At 52.5% G+C, this 23,355-nt stretch overlaps 2 long non-coding RNA genes across 3 annotated transcripts; both read left to right on the forward strand.

The window, feature by feature from the left end:
- Window positions 1-9,652, forward strand: LOC143841892 (uncharacterized). Of its 2 annotated transcripts, XR_013232931.1 has the most exons (4): window positions 7,009-7,208; window positions 8,211-8,484; window positions 9,211-9,287; window positions 9,596-9,652. It is a non-coding gene; the product is annotated as an uncharacterized LOC143841892 (long non-coding RNA). The 2 variants fall into 2 exon arrangements; XR_013232930.1 differs by lacking the exons at window positions 7,009-7,208; window positions 8,211-8,484 and adding an exon at window positions 1-59.
- Window positions 9,653-17,280: 7,628 nt separating this feature from the next.
- On the forward strand, window positions 17,281-19,370 carry LOC143841894 (uncharacterized). Its single transcript, XR_013232932.1, has 4 exons — window positions 17,281-17,613; window positions 17,721-17,794; window positions 18,143-18,462; window positions 19,222-19,370. It is a non-coding gene; the product is annotated as an uncharacterized LOC143841894 (long non-coding RNA).
- Window positions 19,371-23,355: the final 3,985 nt, after the last annotated feature.

Below are 23,355 nucleotides of genomic sequence, written 5' to 3' on the forward strand. Positions count from 1 at the left end.
GGGCCCTGTTCAAACGGGCCAAGGTCGGCCCCTGGCCGGAGGAGAGGCACAGCCTGCAGGTGAGGAGGCGCTACAGATGGCCGTGGAACAGAGGGCAGGAAGGCGGGTGGAAGCGGCGGAAGTGATGAGAAGAGAGAAAACCCCTGGGCTCAAGCCCCCTGTGGCCCTCAGCACAAGGAGTGGGTTGGAACCAGGCCGACTGGGCTTGAAAATCTCGTGGCACCTCCAAGACCGACCTCATTGATTAGGGTACGTCATTGGTGGGTCATGGACCCTTTCACCAGTCGGATCTGTGATGACAGACGAAAACGGGGCATTCATGGAGGGCTCCAGTGGGGAGGAGACAGGAGTAGCACCTATGGACACCCTGAGCCTGTCAGGGGTCTCTTTCGATGTAGGGGGGAAAAGGTGGGGGGAGTCTCCTCCTAGAGTGACAGGATTTGCCGATTCTCCCACTGTAGTCTGAGGGAGGCCAGGAGCCTAAATGGATCCCCTGAGGGCTTCCGTTTCTGTGCCCGACAGCAGTGCCCACGGTGGGGAGAAGCCTTGTGCCTGAGGGGCAAATCGGGCTCCCCCCACACAGGAGTGCTCCGCAGTCCTGGCTGGGCTGTGTGGCCCTCGGAGCCCCTGGTGGGGCTGGGGGGACACCGAGGGGGGCTGCCACGGACTGCAGGCAGGGAACTCGATGGGGGGAGGCTCTCTCTCCTGCTGTGGATGGAGCCCCACCCTCAGACCTGGGAGCCACTGGGCCTGTTGCTGAAGCAGGACCATATTACTAGTAGGACACAATTCTGTCGATCACCAAAAAGATATGAAACCTCTTGATGTGATGAAATATCAAGTCCTATAATGAACATAGATGCTTCACAACTAACCCCTAACTTCTACATTTCTTATGTTCTACACAGTTCAAATTTTTGTATCCTGAAGTCAAGTGCCAGAATGCGGAGAATACATGTATTTAAAGGCTAAAGTTGCTGTTTGAAGACACCTGTTGAAAAAAATCTTTACCTCAGCTATCCCCACAGAAGTCTTGACTAGTGACAAGCAAATTGATAATTTTATACCCAAAAAATGCTAAGAAAGGCCGGGAGGAACCTTTTTCACACGTGGCAGGTTCTCCTTAAACTCTTACTCCTTCAGATCCACCAACTGCTTTTAGACATGTGGTAAGGTTGCATTTGAGACTGCCTGGATATTGACTAATGGAATCCAAAGTTGAGGGGAATGCATACCCAATTATTAAAATAACTGAATCTTAAAGTCTACAATTTAAAACTCAATAATCCACACCGTGCTTCATTTCGGGGGACAAGAAAGAGACAAGTTCCAAAAAACCACCCGAGACGCTACCTGCTCTCCAGCTATACCAAAGAAAAACGCTAATACTGTGATTTTCCACAGACTATTGGTAACATGGGGAGTCCTTTTTTTATCTTTTATTTTTTTAAAGCTGATGCTTGTGTCCATTGTAGCCCCCAACGGATCACTCTCATGGTAAGCAATGTCTCAAATAGGTAATGTGCATAGGAAACATAAGCTACAGATTTATGATTTCCTTTACTGAAATAGATATTTTGAGATGCACTCTAACTATCGAGGCAGAGTCAGTCTGAGTAAACAAAACGTCTGAACTTTAACAGGAGAATGGGGGTAAAATCAGTGTGAGCCTGCAATGCCAGTGCTGCCGTGCCTGCAGTGCTCTACAGTAGATACTAAGGACAGTCCCTACGTATGGAAGTCCTTGACTGGCTATTCTTTTATGAGCAGGATTCCCCTCATCTCATGGTTTGTTCTAAAGCAACCCAAAGTGCAATGGAAAAGCAAGCATTTTGCACTTAATCCCACCCACCCACCCCCCACGCACAAACAACTGTAGCCCCCTCGCAACACACCCTTTCGAGGCAGGCTAAACTGAAGGGTGTAACTGCTCCACACCAGAGAAGAGTTTGCAAGATCCATGTGGTCTCTAGAACCTCCTGTTGTGGTGAAATCTCAAGGGGCTGTAATGGACAGTACACATTCATCGTTTCACATTTAACTGAATGTATATCCAATTATTAAAGTAACCGAATCTTAAATTTCAGGGTTCTGTGTGCAGGGGGCGGGGGGGGGGGGCGTGGAGAGCTCAAAGTTTTGCAAACCCATTATTGTGTTTGAAGGGTGTTGGGGGAGGGGGGAATTGCCTGGTTTTCCCCCCCAGAGGCCTGGGCACAGTGGAGGAACCGCTAAGACACACACCCTGCTTTCCCCCCCCAGAGGGATGGCTGATCAATACTGAAAGAGATGCAGGAGCCTCAGCCTATTTCCACCACGCCCCCTTACACATCCGCTAAAGTAACGGAATCTGACGTTCCCCCCTCAACCCTACTTTGTTCTAAAGCAACCCAAAGTGCAATTGAAAAAGCATTTTTAGAAAGCACCCTGTTGTACAGAGAGCTGTCTGTCCACACCTGCTTGCACTGGGCATTCCCTTAGAAAATTTAAAAGACATTACAATTTAAAACCTATGTTGGAGACCTCTATACCAAATTGACAGACTGAGTTGCCCTAACTTTGTATATCTGAACAAACTTCTGTACAGATTGCTGACAGGAGGTTTTCAGAACGTGTAGGAACATTGCTGTTATCGGGTATAACTTTGTTTAAACATTGTATAAAAATCCAAATAAATAAATAAAATTCTTGATTAAACACGTTGTGTTGAGAATATTTTGTGGAGGGTGGGGGGGTCTGTGTTCTTTTACACCCTGTCTATGTTTCGGTATTTATTATTGTGTGGCATTAACACAAGACTATAAAACAAAAGTACACATATGGGGGGGGGGGGAGGCTGCTTTTGTGGGGAGGCAAGAGATGACCCAGGAATAGCATCTAGGAAACAGACACAGAGCAGAAAACTGAGCATGTAATTTGGCCCTAGATAGAAGTTGAGTGTGTGTGACTAGATTGGTGTTGTGGTAATGAGGAACTTTCTCCTTTCCATCTGTTATTTACCCCATTGGAAATTTTCCTCCCTTCCCTAGGTCCATTAAGTCCTGGTATAGGAAAAATACAGGAATCTGTATTATGCTCAACTCCCCCCCCACACACACACACACACACACAAACACAGGCTTGGAGAAGGCCATTTTTTTATTGTTTTAATTAGTGAAACAACTTTGGGACAAGTTTTCCACGGCTCAATTCCACATCAGATCCCCATTAGCAGCTTTTGAGAGCCAAATTATTGAGTTTGTGTTCCAGTGACAAGACCTTCCCTAATATGTCGATCTTATTCTTCTCAGTGAGATGGTGATCCTCCATGTGGCTTACCATGGCAGACAGCAAGTGAGAGCTCACACGTCTGAGGGCTTCCTTGTACACAAAATATACCACTGCCTAGAAAAACTCAGTCCTGGAATGAAGATCACTGGGAGAGGCCAGTCTGGTTGTCCCAGTAACCAAAGAAGCTTATTTGGTGGCTACATGAAAAAAGGGCCTTTTCAGCGGCAGCCCCACCCTTGTGGAACAAGCTCCTCTGGGTTGTACACTTGAACCTCCCGCTTTTGGGCCTTACTAGGCAGCTGTCGGCTTTACTTAGGATTGCATCGGATTAAAGTAGTCCAACATTGTGGTTTTAAAATTTGCTTTTGTGTGTATTTTATGTGATATATTTTATGTATTTTCTTTCTATTGTGAATCTCCTTGGGCACCCACCGTCCAAAAATAAATCAGTCAACTCAGAGGCTCTCACATAGTTGACTGTATACAGCCAGCTGCTTTCAGGCTCTGTGTATCAGGGGGGAAAGACCTGCCACTTTATGAACAAGAATAAAAAACTTCATGTTGGTCAGTTTTAAGAGAGCACTCAGAAATTCCTATCTTCTATTCCACGAATGATCAGATATCCCCCCACGATAGAAGAAAAAACCCATTAGTCGTACCCCACCCTTCTACTAATCACATCGAAACACACTCGCTGGACACCCAAGCTCCAGCAAGCCACAATCAACACTCCCTGATGTTTTGGGGGGGGGGGGGGAGCCTAACCAGCCTTTTCCTTTCTGACATATGTGAGCTATTCAGTAGGCAAACTGGCTGAGCAATTCCTTAGAAAGCCAGATCATACAGGCTGAGAGCTATGTGTTTGAACTGAAATATATATATTCATCCTGACTCTGCGGTAGATATGCTGGTGTGGTTTCCATGGGGCAGAGGGTCCTGCAGTAGCAGAAAGCCCCCTGGATGCCTTCTCTCTCTCCCATTTGAAAGGAAGTCCCCAGCCAGAGCCCCACACGCTCCTTAGCACGTTTAAATGCTGGTAGCATGCGCGCTCCTGGAGCTCCAAAAAAACCCTTCCTAGCACCCCTGGCAGACTCCCTGAGACTTTTTCCAGCCACACAGAGAACCCCTTTGGAGTCCCAGAGCACTCCCTATGTGTAAAACTGTACAACAGCCCGCTCTGCAGGGCTGGCTTTTAGCACCAAAGATCCAAAATTAAATCATTTTGTTATTTTAATCAGGCGATGGTTGGATACCGAGTGTAGAAAGGAAGAAATGCACCCCCCGAGCCCCCCCCCAAAAAACCCCACCTACCATCCCCTGCCACACTCTCTGAAACTTCTTCCAGTCACACAGAGAACCCTTTTGGAGTCCCAGAGCATTCCCTATGTATAAAACTGTACAACAGCCCGCTCTGCAGGGCTGGCTTTTAGCATCAAAGATCCAAAATTAACCTGATTATTTTAATTAAACCATAATACGTTTGAAATTAACAAGGATAAAAAACTTTGGGCTATGTCCAAGAACCAAATTGGGACATCATGATTGCTTTTCGCCCTATGTGCTTCTGCAGGGGAGACTCTTCTTGTAAATCCTTACAATCCCTGCAGGGTTGGTTTTTAGCGTCAAAGATCCAAAATCATTCTGCCTATTTTTTAAGCAGGCTATGATACTTTTGAAATTAACAAGGATAAAAAATACAGCACCATCTACAGGGGCATTTTGATCGGCTTTTCTCTCATGTGCTTGTGCTAGGAGACTCTGCTTGTAAAATCCTTACACCTACCCGCCCCGCAGGGGTGGTTTTTCAGTATCAAAGATTCAAAATTAATCTGCTTATTTTAATTAAACCAAGACTCAGGCTACAACAAGACATAATTCCAACCCCTCCCGTTTCAGGGGGAGAGGCCAACCTGACCACGTGGGCAGGGCCTTACACCCACCTTAGTCCCGCCTCCTCTAAGCTCTCATTGGTCAGAAAATACTGCACGCTCGTTGGCTGGGGCACCTGTCATGATGAATGGTATACCCTCAGTACTACTTTTTTACATAAACAGACAGGTGTGGCCTGGAGATCCGGAATGACAGCTGATCACAAGATGACAGAGATCGGCTCCGCTGGAGTACTTATGAGTGTCCTGCATTGCGCAGAGGGTTGGACTAGATGACCAAGGAGGGCCCTTCCAACTTGTTATGCATCCGACCTCAAGAGCTTCCTGGCTGGTGGTGGCAAAATACCTGCAATCTCCAGGTTTTGACACAGATGTCACCCCATCATCCCCCTGGACACTGTCTCTCTTTCTGGCTCCTGGACGGCCCCATTTCGTTATAGGATTTAAAACATTTCCGAGCCTCCTCAGGGAACTCAAGGCAGCTTTCAATGTAAGCAGAATATTCTCAAAAGAGAATATTAGCAACGCTATGAAGCCTATAAATTACAGATGGGAAGGCATAGACCCCTTCGGCCTCACCCCCTTTCTTTTTCTTTTTCTTCCCACTCCCAGCCTGCTTTGCTTGACTGGTCTGTCTTGAGGTGCCCCCTCCTTCCCTCTCCCTCGTGCTCTCCCCGTGAGTAGTCTGGCGCTTTTCCATCTTGGCCCCCAAGTCATGGCAGGTCCCAGTAAGTGTTGGATGCTGCTGCTGTCAGCTCAGGCCTAAGGCTCCATAGCCACTGCAGCCACGTCTTGATGAACTGTCTTGATCGTGGATCTCCAGAAGTGGCTCCTGGGCCTTTCGCTGCAGGGCCTCCTCCTTTGGGGGATTAAAGGTCCTGAGGGAGGGGCCTTTCTGGGGCTGGTTCGGCCCCCCAGTCCACTCCTGCCTTCCCTCCCTCCCTCCCTCCCTCCGCTTTCCAGAAATCAGGGTGTATAAAGGTTGACAGTACAGCTGTGGTTGCCAAGGGACCCACAAGAGACACAGAATCCAGTGGGCCTCCTTAAAGTGACAGGTGTGTTTCTGTTCTTTTGGGGAGTTGAGACACAGCTCTCTGTCTGACCCCAGGAGACTTCTTGGCCTCTTCTGGGTACGGATGTCAGCCTCCATGGGGGATGCTAGCCCAACACTCTGTGCCCTACAGTGGCCAAAACCCAGGGGCCACCAGAAGGGCCAGAGCCCTCCCACTGTTGCCCCCCCTCCAGAGCCATGAACAGAGAGCACCACTGCCCCAGACCTAAGAAAGTGAGAGAGGTCAGCTGGGTCAGGCCAGGGGCCCATCCATTCTGGCCGTCTGTGCCACACAGTGGATCAATCCCAGGTTCCCCTCCTTCTGGAGAACATCAACAGAGAAATATGGCCAGATTTTTGCAAGGTGCCCTCAAACTGCACCCGGACTGTTATTCAGGACAATTTTCTTGCATATTTACCAATTCCTGGGAGGGCTTTGTGTATTTACTATGACTTCTTTTTGCTTTCCTGTCTCTGTATTCCACTTCCAACTGTAACACATATTTTATATGCCAAGAAGCGGTTTCCATTTGGAACTGTGGATTCTGGTCCGGAGGGTTACCTTTTTTGTGCACAGAATTGGCCATGCCCATTTTAACACTTTTTGTGCTGTTCTCAAAGCATGGTGCAGCGGCTTTAAAAACAGGAGCTTTTCAACAGCAGAAAATGTTTTATTCATCCACCCTTCTTCCCTGACATCTCTCCCCGCCTCCTCCAGGGCTCAAGGGGGGGGGGGGGGAGACCCTGCCCTGTCTGGCAGAGAGGCCTGGATCCTTCTGTGCTTGGCTGCCATCTTGGAAGAAGCCACGAGAGCCGAGGAGACCCCCCACCCCACCCCAGAGTCCCCTCACATAGACGCACATGGCCGCCTGGTCCCTGGAGGAAATCTCAGTCCTGCTGGGAAGGGGTTGTGACCACCTTAAATTTGTGTCCCTAGGTGAACAACACAGAATCTGTGCCGGGTGGGGATCGTTGCTCCAGCTGCCCCCCCCCCTGGGAAAGTAAGTAAGCTTGAGGGGGAGGGAAGGGCAGGAAACAGCCCCCTTGGCCACTGTGACCCGAGGGACGGGGGGGGGGGGGGGGGAGGGGGGGCCTCCTTTGTGACGTCACCCCCTGCTGGTGCCCTGGGCTGCCGCTCCCCGGGGGGGGGGCTTTGTGGGTTGTTGAAGGAGCCTTGGAGTTGGTGTTGGAGAGAGATTGCTGGAGAAAAATCGTGTTTTGTTTGTTTATTGATTTATTTCTTTCTGATTTCAGTTTATCCATTTATTTCACTAATTTATATTGTTTATTTTAATTATTTTATTTATTCATTTATTTATTCTTTTTGATTCATTTATATGGTTCATTTTTATTAATTTATTTTTACCTTAATATTTATTTGTATATATTTGTACATCTGTATACATTTGTATTTATTTGTACATTTATTTGTACTTTTATTTATAAATTTATTTATTTGTACCTTTGTGTATATTGATTTGTATATATTCTGAAGACAATGGCTGCACAACATCTAAGAATGTAAGTGGGGCATCTGCATTTTGTTCCCCCGCTATTTTTACCCCATCACACCCCGTAGAACGGTCCCCCAAGTGATGTGGGTTATGAAGCTGCTGGCTTCTCCAAGAGATAAGGCTGTCCGAAGGCTCAGCTCCGCATCAGGGGAGGGAAAGGGTGTGTCAGGCCTTCTCCGGTCCCTCCACCCTCCCAGGCAAGAGGGGACAAGAGCCCCCCCCCCCATCTGGTGCCCAGGGGACAGCGGAGAGGAGATTCTCTCCAGACCTCAGACGCCCTGCAGCCCCCTGCCCACCCGGACAAGACTGAAGGGCTTCTGCGGCCTTTCTCCCCAAATCCGCCTTGGCAGTCTTCAGCCCAGCTGAAGAACGGCCCTCATCCCAGAGAGGCCCCCTCAAGTGTTCTTCGATATAAGGGCGGGGGGGGACTGAGGACACAGGGTGCTGCCAGGCCAGTGACTCCCCTCCTCTTCTCTCTCTCCCTTCTAGCCTCCAACGCTTAAGGGCCCTGTTCAAACGGGCCAAGGTCGGCCCCTGGCCGGAGGAGAGGCACAGCCTGCGGGTGAGGAGGCGCTACAGATGGCCGTGGAACAGAGGGCAGGAAGGCGGGTGGAAGCGGCGGAAGTGTTGAGAAGAGAGAAAACCCCTGGGCTCAAGCCCCCTGTGGCCCTCAGCACAAGGAGTGGGTTGGAACCAGGCCGACTGGGCTTGGAAACCTCGTGGAAATCTCATGGCACCTCCAAGACCGACCTCATTGATTAGGGTACGTCATTGGTGGGTCATGGACCCTTTCACCAGTCGGATCTATAATGACAGACGAAAACGGGGCATTCATGGAGGGCTCCAGTGGGGAGGAGACAAGAGTAGCACCCATGGACACCCTGAGCCTGTCAAGGGTCTCTTTCGATGTAGGGGTGGAGGGGGCATGCCGTGTAAAAGGTGGGGGCGAGTCTCCCCCTAGAGTGACAGGATTTGCTGATTCCCCCACTGGAGTCTGAGGGAGGCCAGGAGCCGAAATGGATACCCTGAGGGCTTCCGTTTCTGTGCCCGACAGCAGTGCCCACGGTGGGGAGAAGCCTTGTGCCTGAGGGGCAAACCGGGCTCCCCCCACACAGGAGTGCTCCGCAGTCCTGGCTGGGCTGTGTGGCCCTCGGAGCCCCTGGTGGGGCTGGGAGGACACCGAGGGGGGCTACCACAGACTGCAGGCAGGGAACTCGATGGGGGGAGGCTCTCTCTCCTGCTGTTGATGGAGCCCCACCCACAAACCTGGGAGCCACTGGGCCTGTTGCTGAAGCGATGGTCCACAGGATCCCTGGGGGGCGAGAGGGAAGGAAGGTCCCCACCAGGGGATGATGGGACCCAGCCCAGAACATGGCATCACCTGTGGTACCAAAAGCCCCCCAGCTGGGAAGGGCTCTGATGGAGCCACCTTGGAAGGGGGAAGGAAAGCGGGATCTCTCCGGGTATTAACTGGGTCCTTCCTCCCCAGCTGCCGCTGCCCGCAGGAGGCGCCCCAAAACGGGAGCGGCGGAATACATGGCCCACTTCCCGGCCGCCAAGGAAACGGTAAGTCCCCTGAGGCACGAGGGCCAGAGAAGCCATGGAGACTTTCAGGGGGGATCCTCCTCGGGAGCGATAGTGGCCCAACCAGATAGACTACCCCTGACTGGGGAGGGCTGCTTCTCTCCTTGGCCCTCCACTGCCAGGCTCCCAGCCCCCCTCTTGCCACTTCCGGAGGAGGCGAAAGAGGCAGGGTCCCTCTTTGGGTGCCAAATCCAGAGGCCTGGAGATGGAGTGGTGGTCTTCAAGGCTTCCTGGCCAGGCCTGGGGGGAGGGGGGTCAGCCATATCATGCCAGATGGCTCTTCCCATCAGGCCAGAAAAAGGCTTCAGAGAAGGATGGTGCAGGGTCTGATCCGGGAGGATCCCTCAGAAGGCCCCCTGCACACCCTGCTGGACGTAAGTAGCTGGAGAAGGTGGGAGGCAGATGGGCAGAGGGGATCCAAAGGGAGCCCAGCAGGGAGACACGGTCACCTCTGGCTCAGCACAATCCCCCCCACCCTCCTGCCGGAGGGGGGGCCCTCCCAACTGGCTGCTCTAGAACCCCATTCCTGGAATTTGGCTTTCTGTGGCGGCAGCAGAGTGGCTTGCCTCTCTCCTGGGGGAAGAACTCCCAAGGAGCTGCCGTCCGTGAGCCGTGGGAGCACCCCAATGGAGGGGTCACTGGGCACCCGTCCTGTCCCCTCCGGGACTCTGAGGACCGCTTGAGATGGTGGCTCCGGGGAGTAGAGAGGGAAGTCAATGAGCCTGAGAAACACCAGCTGCCCGCAAGCCTTCGGGGAGGGCGGTATAGAAATGTGAATAAATAAATAGATGAAAATGAAAGCGAACCCCTGTGCTGCTCACACAACCTTCCCTGGGAGAGGATTGCTGATAACAGGAGAACCGAGGCCAGCCAGGCTGGGAGACGACGGCCCCCTCGGGGCAGGTTGGGGGCAGGCAGCTATCCCACAGGAACAGAGCCCTTTTCAAAGCATGGGGCCCACCTCCTCTGGGGATCTTTCTGAAGAGCAGCCCCGTCCTTGGTGGGCAGAGCTGCAGGGGGAGGGGGCATTGAGGACCATGCCCTGGCCGGAGGGCGTAGGCTGAGGGGCAGCTTCCATCCTTCCTTCCTTCCTTCCACAGCAACTCTTATACTAGCACTGGGTCAGGTGGCCTGCCCCAGAGCCCGGGCAGCTGATCTGCTTAGGGATGCCCTTCTGGATGCCTACAGGATGCCTGGCTTGAACGTAAGTCCTCCACCCCCAGCGGGATATGGCCGGTGGAGCCCAGCAAGAGAGGAGGGGCCACTCCATCTCTGGGAGGGGGAAGATGAGGCCTGGTCCTTTGGTGTCCAAAGCGCCCTCCCTCCCTCCCTGACTCTTCCCTGAAATGCCAGAGTGTCTACCCCTGGGACATTCTTCCTTCTCTTCTAAGGTCCCCCCCAGGGTCAGTGGGGAGGGTCAGGAGGGGGAAGACCCCAGTGGTTCAGGGCTCCTGGGCTGTCTCTGGATGGACAAGACAGGCCTCTTCTTCTGCTTCCAATCTAAATCATTGACCAAGATGAATACGGGCACTTGGTGGCAAAGCTCTCCGTCTCCCTGGCCGACCCGGAAGCGGAGGTCCAGGAGAAGGTCAGGGAGGTCATGGGACAGCTGATGCAAGTGGAGCAGAAGGGGCAGGGTGAGTTCACGTCCCTTTTCTGGGGTGGAGCACTTCCTCCCTTAAGAGCCACGGAGTTCCTTTGTCACTCAGAAATTCCTATATTCTATTCCACGAATGATTAGATATCCCCCCACGATAGAAGAACAAACCCATTAGTCGTACCCCACCCTTCTACTAATCACATCGAAACACATTCGCTGGACACCCAAGCTCCAGCAAGCCACAATCAACACTCCCTGACGTTTCAGGAGGGGGGGGGGGGAGCCTAACCAGCCTTTTCCTTTCTGACATATGTGAGCTATTCAGTAGGCAAACTGGCCGAGCAATTCCTTAGAAAGCCAGATCATACAGGCTGAGAGCTATGTGTTTGAACTGAAATATATATATTCATCCTGACTCTGCAGTAGATATGCTGGTGTGGTTTCCATGGGGGCAGTGGGTTCTGCAGTAGCAGAAAGCCCCCTGGATGCCTTCTCTCTCTCCCATTTGAAAGGCAGTCCCCAGCCAGAGCCCCACACGCTCCTTAGCACGTTTAAATGCTGGTAGCATGCGCGCTCCTGGAGCTCCCAAAAAAACCCTTCATAGCACCCCTGGCACACGCTCTGAGACTTTTTCCAGCCACAAAGAGAACCCCTTTGGATCCCCAGAGCACTCCCTATGTGTAAAACTGTACAACAGCCCGCTCTGCAGGGCTGGCTTTTAGCACCAAAGATCCAAAATTAATTCATTTTGTTATTTTAATCAGGCCATGGTTGGATACCGAGTGTAGAAGGGAAGAAATGCACCCCCCGAGCCCCCCCAACCTCCCCCCCCACCTACCATCCCCTGCCACACTCTCTGAAACTTCCTCCAGTCACACAGAGAACCCTTTTGGAGTCCCAGAGCATTCCCTATGTATAAAACTGTACAACAGCCCGCTCTGCAGGGCTGGCTTTTAGCATCAGAGATCCAAAATTAACCTGATTATTTTAATTAAAAAATAATACGTTTGAAATTAACAAGGATAAAAAACTTTGGCCTATGTCCAAGAACCAAATTGGGACATCATGATTGCTTTTCTCCCTATGTGCTTCTGCAGAGAGACTCTTCTTGTAAATCCTTACAAGAGCCCACCCTGCAGGATTGGTTTTTTAGCATCAAAGATCCAAAATTAATCTCCTTATTTTATGCAGGCTATGATACTTTTGAAATTAACAAGGATAAAAACTTTGAGCAATGTCCAAGTACCAACTAAGGGACATCATGATTGCTTTTTCGCCCTATGTGCTTCTGCAGGGGAGACTCTTCTTGTAAATCCTTACAAGAGCCCACCCTGCAGGATTGGTTTTTTAGCATCAAAGATCCAAAATTAATCAGCTTATTTTATGCAGGCTATGATACTTTGAAATTAACAAGGATAAAAAATACAGCACCATCTACAGGGGCATTCTGATCGGCTTTTCTCTCATGTGCTTGTGCTAGGAGACTCTGCTTGTAAAATCCTTACACCTACCCGCCCCGCAGGGGTGGTTTTTCAGTATCAAAGATTCAAAATTAATCTGCTTATTTTAATTAAACCAAGACTCAGGCTACAACAAGACATAATTCCAACCCCTCCCATTTCAGGGGGAGGGGCCAACCTGACCACGTGGGCAGGACCTTACACCCGCCTTAGTCCCGCCTCCTCTGAGCTCTCATTGGTCAGAAAATACTGCACGCTCATTGGCTGGGGCACCTGTCCTGATTAATGGTATACTCTCAGTACTACCTCAGAAACCGGCGCTTGGTCTGTTGCCATCGAATTCTGGGTACGGATTCACTTCCAAGTAACCCTTTAAAATTAACCCTTTAAAAACATCTACGTTTAACCCAATTAACCCTTAAAAAACATCTATGTGAAGATCCACTTTGTCCTGACTGGCCAATGAAGATCAAGAAGGAAACCGCCCAGATCGCTGTTGATCCAGGCTCTCTGCTCCCCTCAGGTGCGAGCTACCTTCTAAAAACAATCAAACAAAGGCTAAGTGATCTCTTGTTCCTGCGTAAATTTCCGCCAATTCCGCCTGCTTGCTCAACTAGCCCCTGACGGGAGGTCCCTGGGGTTGGCCTGGAGGCTTCCAAAGACCTTGGTAGCAGGGAAGGAGGCCCAAACAAGAGCCCAAGAGGCAGAAGGGCCTCCTTGACTCGCCCCCATGCTCAATGCAGAAAGTCCACGCTGATGTTTGTCCAAGAGAAAGTTCACCACCTTCTGCTCGAAGACACACACGTGCTGCCAAGGAAGAGCGGGCTCCACCCAAAGGGGGCAGCTTTCTGTCCCAGTTAGGAAGTTTTGCCTCCTGTGACAATCTGTGCCCTCTAGTCTTGCCCTCTGGATAGAGTGGCCAATCTCCAGGTGTGGCCTGGAGATCCGGAGTGACAGCTGATCACAAGATGACAGAGATCGGCTCCGCTGGAGTACTTATGAGTGTCCTGCATTGCGCAGAGGGTTGGACTAGATGACCCGGGAGGTCCCTTCCAACTTGTTATGCATCCGACCTCCAGAGCTTCCTGGCTGGTGGAGGCAAAATACCTGCAATCTCCAGGTTTTGACACAGATGTCACCCCATCATCCCCCTGGACACTGTCTCTCTTTCTGGCTCCTGGACTGCCCCATTTCGTTATAGGATTTAAAACATTTCCGAGCAACCTCAGGGAACTCAAGGCGGCTTTCAATGTAAGCAGAATATGATCAAAAGAGAACATTAGCAACGCTATGAAGCCTATAAATTACAGATGGGAAGGCAGAGACCCCTTCGGCCTCACCCCCTTTCTTTTTCTTTTTCTTCCCACTCCCAGCCTGCTTTGCTTGACTTGTCCGTCTGTCTTGAGGTGCCCCCTCCTTCCCTCTCCCTCGTGCTCTCCCCGTGAGTAGTCTGGCGCTTTTCCATGTTGGCCCCCAAGTCATGGCAGGTCCCAGTAAGAGTTGGATGCTGCTGCTGTCAGCTCAGGCCTCAGGCTCCATAGCCACTGCAGCCACGTCATGATGAACTTGATCGTGGATCTCCAGAAGTGGCTCCTGGGCCTTTCACTGCAGGGCCTCCTCCGTCGGGGGATTAAAGGTCTTGAGGGAGGGGCCTTTCTGGGGCTGGTTTGGCCCCCCAGTCCACTCCTGCCTTCCCTCCCTCCCTCCCTCCCTCCCTCCCTCCCCCAGCTTTCCAGAAATCAGGGTGTATAAAGGTTGACAGTACTGCTGTGGTTGCCAAGGGACCCACAAGAGACACAGAATCCAGTGGGCCTCCTTAAAGTGACAGATGTGTTTCTGTTCTTTTGGGGAGTTGAGACACAGCTCTCTGTCTGACCCCAGGAGACTTCTTGGCCTCTTCTGGGTACGGATGTCAGCCTCCATGGGGGATGCTAGCCCAACACTCTGTGTCCTACAGTGGCCAAAACCCAGGGGCCACCAGAAGGTCCAGAGCCCTCCCACTGTTGCCACCCCCCCACTGCCATGAACAGAGAGCACCACTGCCCCAGACCTAAGAAAGTGAGAGAGGTCAGCTGGGTCAAGCCAGGGCCCATCCATTCTGGCCCTCTGTGCCACACAGTGGATCAATCCCAGATTCCCCTCCTTCTGGAGAACATCAACAGAGAAATATCTGAAACTGTGGCCAGATTTTTGCAAGGTGCCCTCAAACTGCATCCGGACTGTTATTCAGGACAATTTTCTGGCATATTAATTCCTGGGAGAGCTTTGTATATTTACTGTGTCTTTGACTTCTTTTTGCTCTCCTGTCTCTGTATTGCACTTCCAACTGTAACACTGATTTTATATGCCAAGAAGCGGTTTCAATTTGGAACTGTGGATTCTGGTCCGGAGGGTTACCTTTTTTGTGCACAGAATTGGCCATGCCCATTTTAACACTTTTTGTGCTGTTCTCAAAGCATGGTGCATCGGCTTTAAAAACAAGAGCTTTTCAACAGCAGAAAATGTTTTCATCCATCCACCCTTCTTCCCTGACATCTCTCCCTGCCTCCTCCAGGGCTCAAGGGGGGGGGAGACCCTGCCCTGTCTGGCAGAGAGGTCTGGATCCTTCTATGCTTAGCTACCATCTTGGAAGAGGCCATGAGAGCCGAGGAGACCCCCACCCCACCCCAGAGTCCCTCACATAGACGCACATGGCCGCCTGGTCCCTGGAGGAAATCTCAGTCCTGCTGGGAAGGGGTTGTGACCACCTTACATTTGTGTCCCAAGGTGAACAACACAGAATCTGTGCCGGGTGAGGATCGTTGCTCCAGCTGCCCCCCCCCCCCCGGGAAAGTAAGTAAGCTTGAGGGGGAGGGAAGGGCAGGAAACAGCCCCCTTGGCCACTGTGACCCGAGGGACGGGGGGGGGGGGCAGGGCCTCCTTTGTGACGTCACCCCCTGCTGGTGCCCTGGGCTGCCGCTCCCCGGGGGGGGGGGGCTTTGTGGGTTGTTGAAGGAGCCTTGGAGTTGGTGTTAGGGAGAGATTGCTGGAGAAAAATCGTGTTTTGTTTGTTTATCGGTTTATTTCTTTCTGATTTCAGTTTATCCATTTATTTCACTAATTTATTATGTTTATTTTAATTATTTTATTTATTCATTTATTTATTTATTTTTGATTCATTTATATGGTTCATTTTTATTCATTTATTTTTACCTTAATATTTATTTGTATATATTTGTACATCTGTATATATTTGTATTTATTTACTTATTTATTTGTACATTTATTTGTAAATTTATTTATTTGTACCTTTGTATATATTGATTTGTATATATTCTGAAGACAATGGCTGAACAACATCTAAGAATGTAAGTGGGGCATCTGCATTTTGTTCCCCCGCTATTTTGACTCCACCACACCCCGTAGAACGATCCCCCAAGCGATGTGGGTTGTGAAGCGGCCGGGTTTCAGTTCTCCAGAGTTAAGGCTGTCCGAACGCTCAGCTCCGCATCAGGGGAGGGAAAGGGTGTGTCAGGCCTTCTCCAGTCCCTCCACCCTCCCAGGCAAGAGGGGACAAGAGCCCCCCCCCCCATCTGGTGCCCAGGGGACAGCGGAGAGGAGATTCTCTCCAGACCTCAGACGCCCTGCAGCCCCCTGCCCACCCGGACAAGACTGAAGGGCTTCTGCGGCCTTTCTCCCCAAATCCGCCTGGGCAGTCTTCAGCCCAGCCTCCTCCTCCCGGTTTGGCTTGACCAGGGAGCCTGGCTGACCAGGAGGGAAGGGGAGGTCCATCAAGGCCGAGCCACGAAGTGGGAGACGGAGGGAACGGCCCTCATCCCAGAGAGGCCCCCTCAAGTGTTCTTCGATATAAGGGCGGGGGGGGACTGAGGACACAGGGTGCTGCCAGGCCAGTGACTCCCCTCCTCTTCTCTCTCTCCCTTCTAGCCTCCAACGCTTAAGGGCCCTGTTCAAACGGGCCAAGGTCGGCCCCTGGCCGGAGGAGAGGCACAGCCTGCGGGTGAGGAGGTGCTACAGTCGGCCGTGGAACAGAGGGCAGGAAGGCGGGTGGAAGCGGCGGAAGTGTTGAGAAGAGAGAAAACCCCTGGGCTCAAGCCCCCTGTGGCCCTCAGCACAAGGAGTGGGTTGGAACCAGGCCGACTGGGCTTGGAAACCTCGTGGAAATCTCCTGGCACCTCCAAGACCGACCTCATTGATTAGGGTGCGTCATTGGTGGGTCATGGCCCCTTTCACCAGTCGGATCTGTGATGACAGACGAAAACGGGGCATTCATGGAGGGCTCCAGTGAGGAGGAGACAAGGGTAGCAGAATGTGCTGATTCCTGGGAGGCCAGGAGCCGAAATGGATCCCCTGAGGGCTTCCGTTTATGTGCCCGACAACAGTGCCCACGGTGGGGAGAAGCCTTGTGCCTGAGGGGCAAATCGGTCTCCCCCCACACAGGAGTGCTCTGCAGTCCTGGCTGGGCTGTGTGGCCCTCGGAGCCCCTGGTGGGGCTGGGGGGACACCGAGCGGGCTGCCATGGACTGCAGGCAGAGAACTCGATGGGGGGAGGCTCTCTCTCCTGCTGTTGATGGAGCCCCACCCTCAGACCTGGGAACCACTGGGCCTGTTGCTGAAGCGATGGTCCACAGGATTCCTGGGGGGCGAGAGGGAAGGAAGGCCCCCACCAGGGGATGATGGGACCCAGCCCAGAACGTGGCATCACCTGTGGTACCAAAAGCCCCCCAGAGGGCTAATGAGATGGCCTGAGAGGTGTTCCCCCTGCCGACCTCTGGGTGGGGATCAGCCCGCAGGTGCAGAGAAGCTGACTCTTCGCCCCTGGGAGCCAGCTGGGAAGGGCTCTGATGGAGCCACCTTGGAAGGGGGAAGGAAAGCGGGATCTCTCCGGGTATTAACCAGTCCTTCCTCCCCAGCTGCCGCTGCCTGCAGGAGGCGCCCACTTCCTGGCCGCCAAGGAAACGGTAAGCCCCCTGAGGCACGAGGGCCAGAGAAGCCATGGAGACTTTCAGGAGGGAGCCTCCTCAGGAGCGGCAGTGGCAGCGGCTCCTGCCCAACCAGATAGACTGCCCCTGACTGGGGAGGGCTGCTTCTCTCCTTGGCCCTCCACTGCCAGGCTCACAGCCCCCCCCCCTCTCGCCACTTCCAGGGCCCCAGACAGGAGCTCGCTTTCTTAAAGGCGGTCAGGTGGGTCTGCCAGAGCCAGGACCTTTCTCTGCCTGACGACAAACAACAAATTGCAGAGAAAATACGAGTGAGTGTGACTCAGGCCTGGGGGGAGAGGGAGTGGGGGGCAGGAGCAGACCTGCCCCAGACCAAGGAGCTCTGATGTTTCCTTTTTGTAACCTTTGTCTCCCCAAGGACATTATGCACAAGTTTTTCCTTGCCCTAGAGGCAAGAATGGTTGACTGTATGGAGGCTGTGGCAGAGCTGAGGTACCTTTCTTCCTGAGGGAACCCTGGTGCCAGGCCCTCGGAGGGGGGCTGCCACGGACTGCAGGCAGAGAACTCGATGGGGGGAGGCTCTCTCTCCTGCTGTTGATGGAGCCCCACCCTCAGACCTGGGAGCCACTGGACCTGTTGCTGAAGCGATGGTCCAGAGGATCCCTGGGGGGCGAGAGGGAAGGAAGGTCCCCACGAGGGGATGATGGGACCCAGCCCAGAACGTGGCATCACCTGTGGTACCAAAAGCCCCCCAGCTGGGAAGGGCTCTGATGGGGCCACCTTGGAAGGGGGAAGGAAAGCGGGATCTCTCCGGGTATTAACCGGGTCCTTCCTCCCCAGCTGCCGCTGCCTGCAGGAGGCGCCCACTTCCTGGCCGCCAAGGAAACGGTAAGCCCCCTGAGGCATGAGGGCCAGAGAAGCCATGGAGACTTTCAGGAGGGATCCTCCTTGGGAGCGGCAGTGGCAGCGGCTCCTGGCCAACCAGATAGACTGCCCCTGACTGGGGAGGGCTGCTTCTCTCCTTGGCCCTCCATTGCCAGGCTCACAGCACCCCTCTTGCCACTTCCGGAGAAGGCGAAAGAGGCAGGGTCCCTCTTTGGGTGCCAAATCCAGAAGCCTCCTTCCCGCCGGAGATGGAGTGGTGGTCTTCAAGGCTGGACGTAAGTAGCTGGAGAAGGTGGGAGGCAGATGGGCAGAGGGGATCCAAAGGGAGCCCAGCAGGGAGACACGGTCACCTCTGGCTCAGCACAATCCACCCCACCCTCCTGCCGGAGGGGGGCCCTCCCAACTGGCTGCTCTAGAAACCCATTCCGGAATTTGGCTTTCTGTGGCAGCAGCAGAGTGGCTTGCCTCTCTCCTGGGGGAAGAACTCCCAAGGAGCTGCCGTCCGTGAGCCGTGGGAGCACCCCAATGGAGGGGTCACTGGGCACCCGTCCTGTCCCCTCCGGGACTCTGAGGGCCGCTTGAGATGGTGGCTCTGCTTTCCGGGGAGTCTACCTCTGCGAGATGTGGGGGGCAGAGAGGGAAGTCAGTGAGCCTGAGAAACACCAGCTGCCCGCAAGCCTTCGGGGAGGGCGGTATAGAAATGTGAATAAATAAATAGATAAAAATGAAAGCGAACCCCTGTGCTGCTCACACAACCTTCCCTGGGAGAGGATTGCTGATAACAGGAGAACCGAGGCCAGCCAGGCTGGGAGATGACGGCCCCCTCGGGGCAGGTTGGGGGCAGGCAGCTATCCCACAGGAACAGAGCCCTTTTCAAAGCATGGGGCCCACCTCCTCTGGGGATCTTTCTGAAGAGCAGCCCCGTCCTTGGTGGGCAGAGCTGCAGGGGGAGGGGGCATTGAGGACCATGCCCTGGCCGGAGGGCGTAGGCTGAGGGGCTGCTTCCATCCTCCCTTCCTTCCTTCCTTCCACAGCAACTCTTATACTAGCACCGGGTCAGGTGGCCTGCCCCAGAGCCCGGGCAGCTGATCTGCTTAGGGATGTCCTTCTGGATGCCTACAGGATGCCTGGCTTGAACGTAAGTCCTCCACCCCCAGCGGGATATGGCCAGTGGAGCCCAGCAAGAGAGGAGGGGCCACTCCATCTCTGGGAGGGGGAAGATGAGGCCTGGTCCTTTGGTGTCCAAAGCGCCCTCCCTCCCTCCCTCCCTCCAAGACTCTTCCCTGAAATGCCAGAGTGTCTACCCCTGGGACATTCTTCCTTCTCTTCTAAGGTCCCCCCCAGGGTGAGTGGGGAGGGTCAGGAGGGGGAAGACCCCAGTGGTTCAGGGCTCCTGGGCTGCCTCTGGATGGACAAGACAGGCCTCTTCTTCTGCTTCCCTCTAGATCATTGACCAAGATGAATACGGGCACCTGGTAGCAAAGCTGTCTGTCTCCCTGGCCGACCCGGAAGCGGAGGTCCGGGAGAAGGTCAGGGAGGTCATGGGACAGCTGATGCAAGTGGAGCAGAAGGGGCACGGTGAGTTCACGTCCCTTTTCTGGGCTGGAGCACCCCTCCCTTCAGAGGCACGGAGTTCCAGATAAGCCTTCCCCACCATGGCCTCCAGACCTCTGGTCCCCACGACCCCAGCCCTCCACCGGTGCCAGAGGAAGAGACCAGCGAGGCCCAGGCGGAGGGGGAGGAAACACCCCCAGGCCAGGAGGAAGCACAGCTGTTCTGAGCAGGGCCAGTGGGTTGATAACTGATTGACAGATCGCACCCAAAGGGTGCTTGTTAGTGGTTTGTAATCCACCACTTGGGAGAGGAGTGACAAGTGGAGAGGGGCGACGTTGGCCTTCATCCAACAGCAGAAGGCCAGAAGGTTGGCTCTGTAAGTATTGTTGTATAAAGTTATCTCTGTGTGTTAAATTGGTTTTTAAAGCCTTTTTAATGGGAGGGAGAGTGCTCAGCACTTGTGGCCCTTTCTTCTATGCCCAGGGTGATGCCAATCACTGCTTTGGGGTCAGGAATTTTCCTCCAGGCTAGATTGGCCTAAAGATCCTGAAGATTTTTCGCCTTCATAGAACTCTGTAAATAGCCCTTCAAATATCTATCAGCCTCTAGGATCTTGTTGTTGGGAAGCTATGCTTTTAAATTGTTTCATGTACTGTATATTTTCCCAAATAAATGTGAACTTTGAAGCACCGCGGTTTCTGGAACATCAGCACCTTGCTTCTTTCTGCTTCTCCCTGGACTACGTGAGGCAGCCTTCCTCCCCAAACGGCCGATCACAAGCTCCCAGGGCCCCCTTTCCTCCGTGAAAGGTACAGAACTCTGGCTGGGCAAGGGACATTTTGCGAGGCTGAGATGCGCAGGCGGCTTTCCAGGGCCTTTGTGAGTGGGGCAAGGGGGGGGGGTATTTTGCTGGAGATCTACATGCGCCCAAATGAAAAAGAACAAAAAACAGAATGTGACACACGCATTCAAATAAAGCGCAAAGGGGGAGCCAGATAACTGAAAGGGTTCTGAAGAGACTTGTGCTTGTGCGTTGCTACTCAACCTCCTCCCTTTATAAAAAAAACACCCGCCTCCCCTCCCCCGCGAGCCTTGGAGGCGGGAGCAGGGGAGGGGCATCTCCGTGGCGAAATGAGTACTGATGAAACGGGTGATTGCGCCACCTGTCGGGATTCTGCCATTTCCCCCATCTTATGGGTTTGTTCCCCTGCTCCTAGGTGTTCTGGCCATTTAGCAGGAGCCCAACAGAACTGGTCCCACCTTGCGACACTTGCATTTATGGAAATAACTGTAGCCCAACTTCAACAGGAATCCTCTTTGCAACAAGATTCAACACATCGAACAGCAACCAAGGATAACAATTTGGGCAGACCAGGGCCTCAGTCTTTCTGACTTCGGTCCAGACCATCTCTTAAAGAAGCACCAACTTGCAGCTGTGCTGTCTCGGAAGATCTCTTCTTCACACAAGTCTCTGCTATCTTTTCATTCAGATGGAATGCAGGATTCTTTACCCACAATATTAATACAATTATTGTACAAAGGAGTGCTTCTGAGGGGAGCTTCAGGCCTCCAATCCTTCTGGGGAAATTGCGCATTTTCTTCCTTATAAGGAATACCCCAACTCTAACTCCCTATAGTGGTCTCAGGGTTACATGGGCCACTTCCAAAACCTTGAATTATGAGAGTTCTTTCCCCCAAAATTCCATGTACATTTCATGTATCTTATGGTTTTGTCCCTTCTTCCTGGGTTTTCGGCCACTTAGCAGCAGCCCAACTGAAGAGATCCTTTCAGCTGGTCCAGCTTCTCCCGCTTCCCACTCCCTGTTCTAACTGGAAATGGGCTGGCCACTGAGCGGGTGACAAAGAATACGGACTTCCTGGCAAGGTCTAGCGGCCACAGAAGGAAGGGTGCAGGCCTCACGGATCTGGGAACTTAAGAGAGGTTTCCATGCAAATGCGAGATGGCTCAGAAGGATCATGAAGGAGCCGGAGAGAAAATATCCCAGACATTGGGGGCCCTAGAAGAAGGTGGTGGGACAAGGACAGTCAGTGGGGTACAGTGAGTCCTCGCTATAAATTCTGGATGGACAGAAACCGGCTCATTCAGGTTCCCTTTGAACCCCCAATCTGAATGCTCAGCATTATAATGGAGACTCCAGCAATACATTACACAATTTTAAACATGGGTCCCAGGGGACAAACAGAAATGTAGCCATTCCAAACAATTTACCACAATTGATAAGATGACAAGGCATCACAAATGCCCTAAATGAGAGGTGCAAAATCTTATAGGGGAATCCCTCTACCAGCCTACGAAAAACGTGTTAGATCCCATGCTGCATTCGAACCTCAGGATGTTATTGTATGAAAATTGTCTTGGGTTTAATGGTAAAAATGTTGAGGGTAATATTGGGGGATGCTGATTTCTATCAAAAACTGTGGGGGGATATGATGAAATCATTTTGTGGAAGCTGGTCAGTTTACACTAATCTTCCTGTCAGAGTTTGTTCAGCAGAGTGAGAAAACTGTGTATAAAAGCTGCCAGGTGACAACAGAAGTTTCTCAGTTATTTTCTTCTTATCCTTATCCATTGTTGTTCCTCTATATATTTATGAAACAGCCTGGGGGTTGGCAACCCCCTGGTCAATCGTGTCCCTCTGTAACAAGCTTAAACTCTGGTCACCTTAGCTAGGCTGGGCCTGCTGACAAGGGCCTCCTGGCCTGCGGACTGCCTGCTAAGGGGTCTGTCCCGGCCCCCGCCTGCCCCACTTGGTCTGGCTGCAAGCTGCCGCCCAAAGCCACCTTAAGCTGCCTGGCCAAGGGCCAGGGGAGGGGGCCCTTTCAAGGCCTGTTCTTAGGAACGGGCTTTGACGCTAGTTTCAAATAATAAGGTCTATCATCGTCTGTTGTAACTCTGAATATGTTTACTTGCATACTAGAGAATGAACACAATCTTTAACGGTAACCTTTTCTCTGAGACACACTTTCTGTTCCCCTTGTTCACATGAAGTTAACAGCCTGGTTATTACAGTATTTCCTGGCGTATAAGACTACTTTCCCCCCCTGAAAAACATGCCTCCAAGTGGGGGGGTCGTCCTATACGCCGGGTGCACTTCAGCTGGGATAGACAGAGCTGCCCATAGTGGCCCCTAGGACTGTGATGTCATGTCACAAACTCTATATTTTGAGTGGAAATGTTGGGGGTCGTCTTATATGCCGGCAAATACGGTATATGGTTTCATTTGATCTTCCCAATATAGACGTAGTGATCACTTGACGTTTTCCCAAAGATAAACCTGAGCATTAAGAGAGAGTCTCAGCCCGCCTCTCCCTCTCTCTGCCGCACAACCAACCGTCTGAGGCCAACGGTCAGATGGGACACTCCCATCATGCACCACTTCAGCCGCCCAGTGTCCAGCCAGGATGCAGAAGAAGAACCCCAGCAAATGGGAAATGGAATCGTATTCCTTCGGAGGCAATTCCTGAGCAATGCTTCTATTCACAGTAATGTCACCCAGAAGGCAAGGTCATCGGATGAATGCTTGCATGTGTCCCAGGGCTCGGTGAGAGGCGCTTCCGTGAGATGGGGTCTTAATCGGGATAAGCACGGCATC

The sequence above is a fragment of the Paroedura picta genome, chromosome 7 (genome assembly GCF_049243985.1).
Source record: "Paroedura picta isolate Pp20150507F chromosome 7, Ppicta_v3.0, whole genome shotgun sequence".
NCBI lineage: Eukaryota > Metazoa > Chordata > Lepidosauria > Squamata > Gekkonidae > Paroedura > Paroedura picta.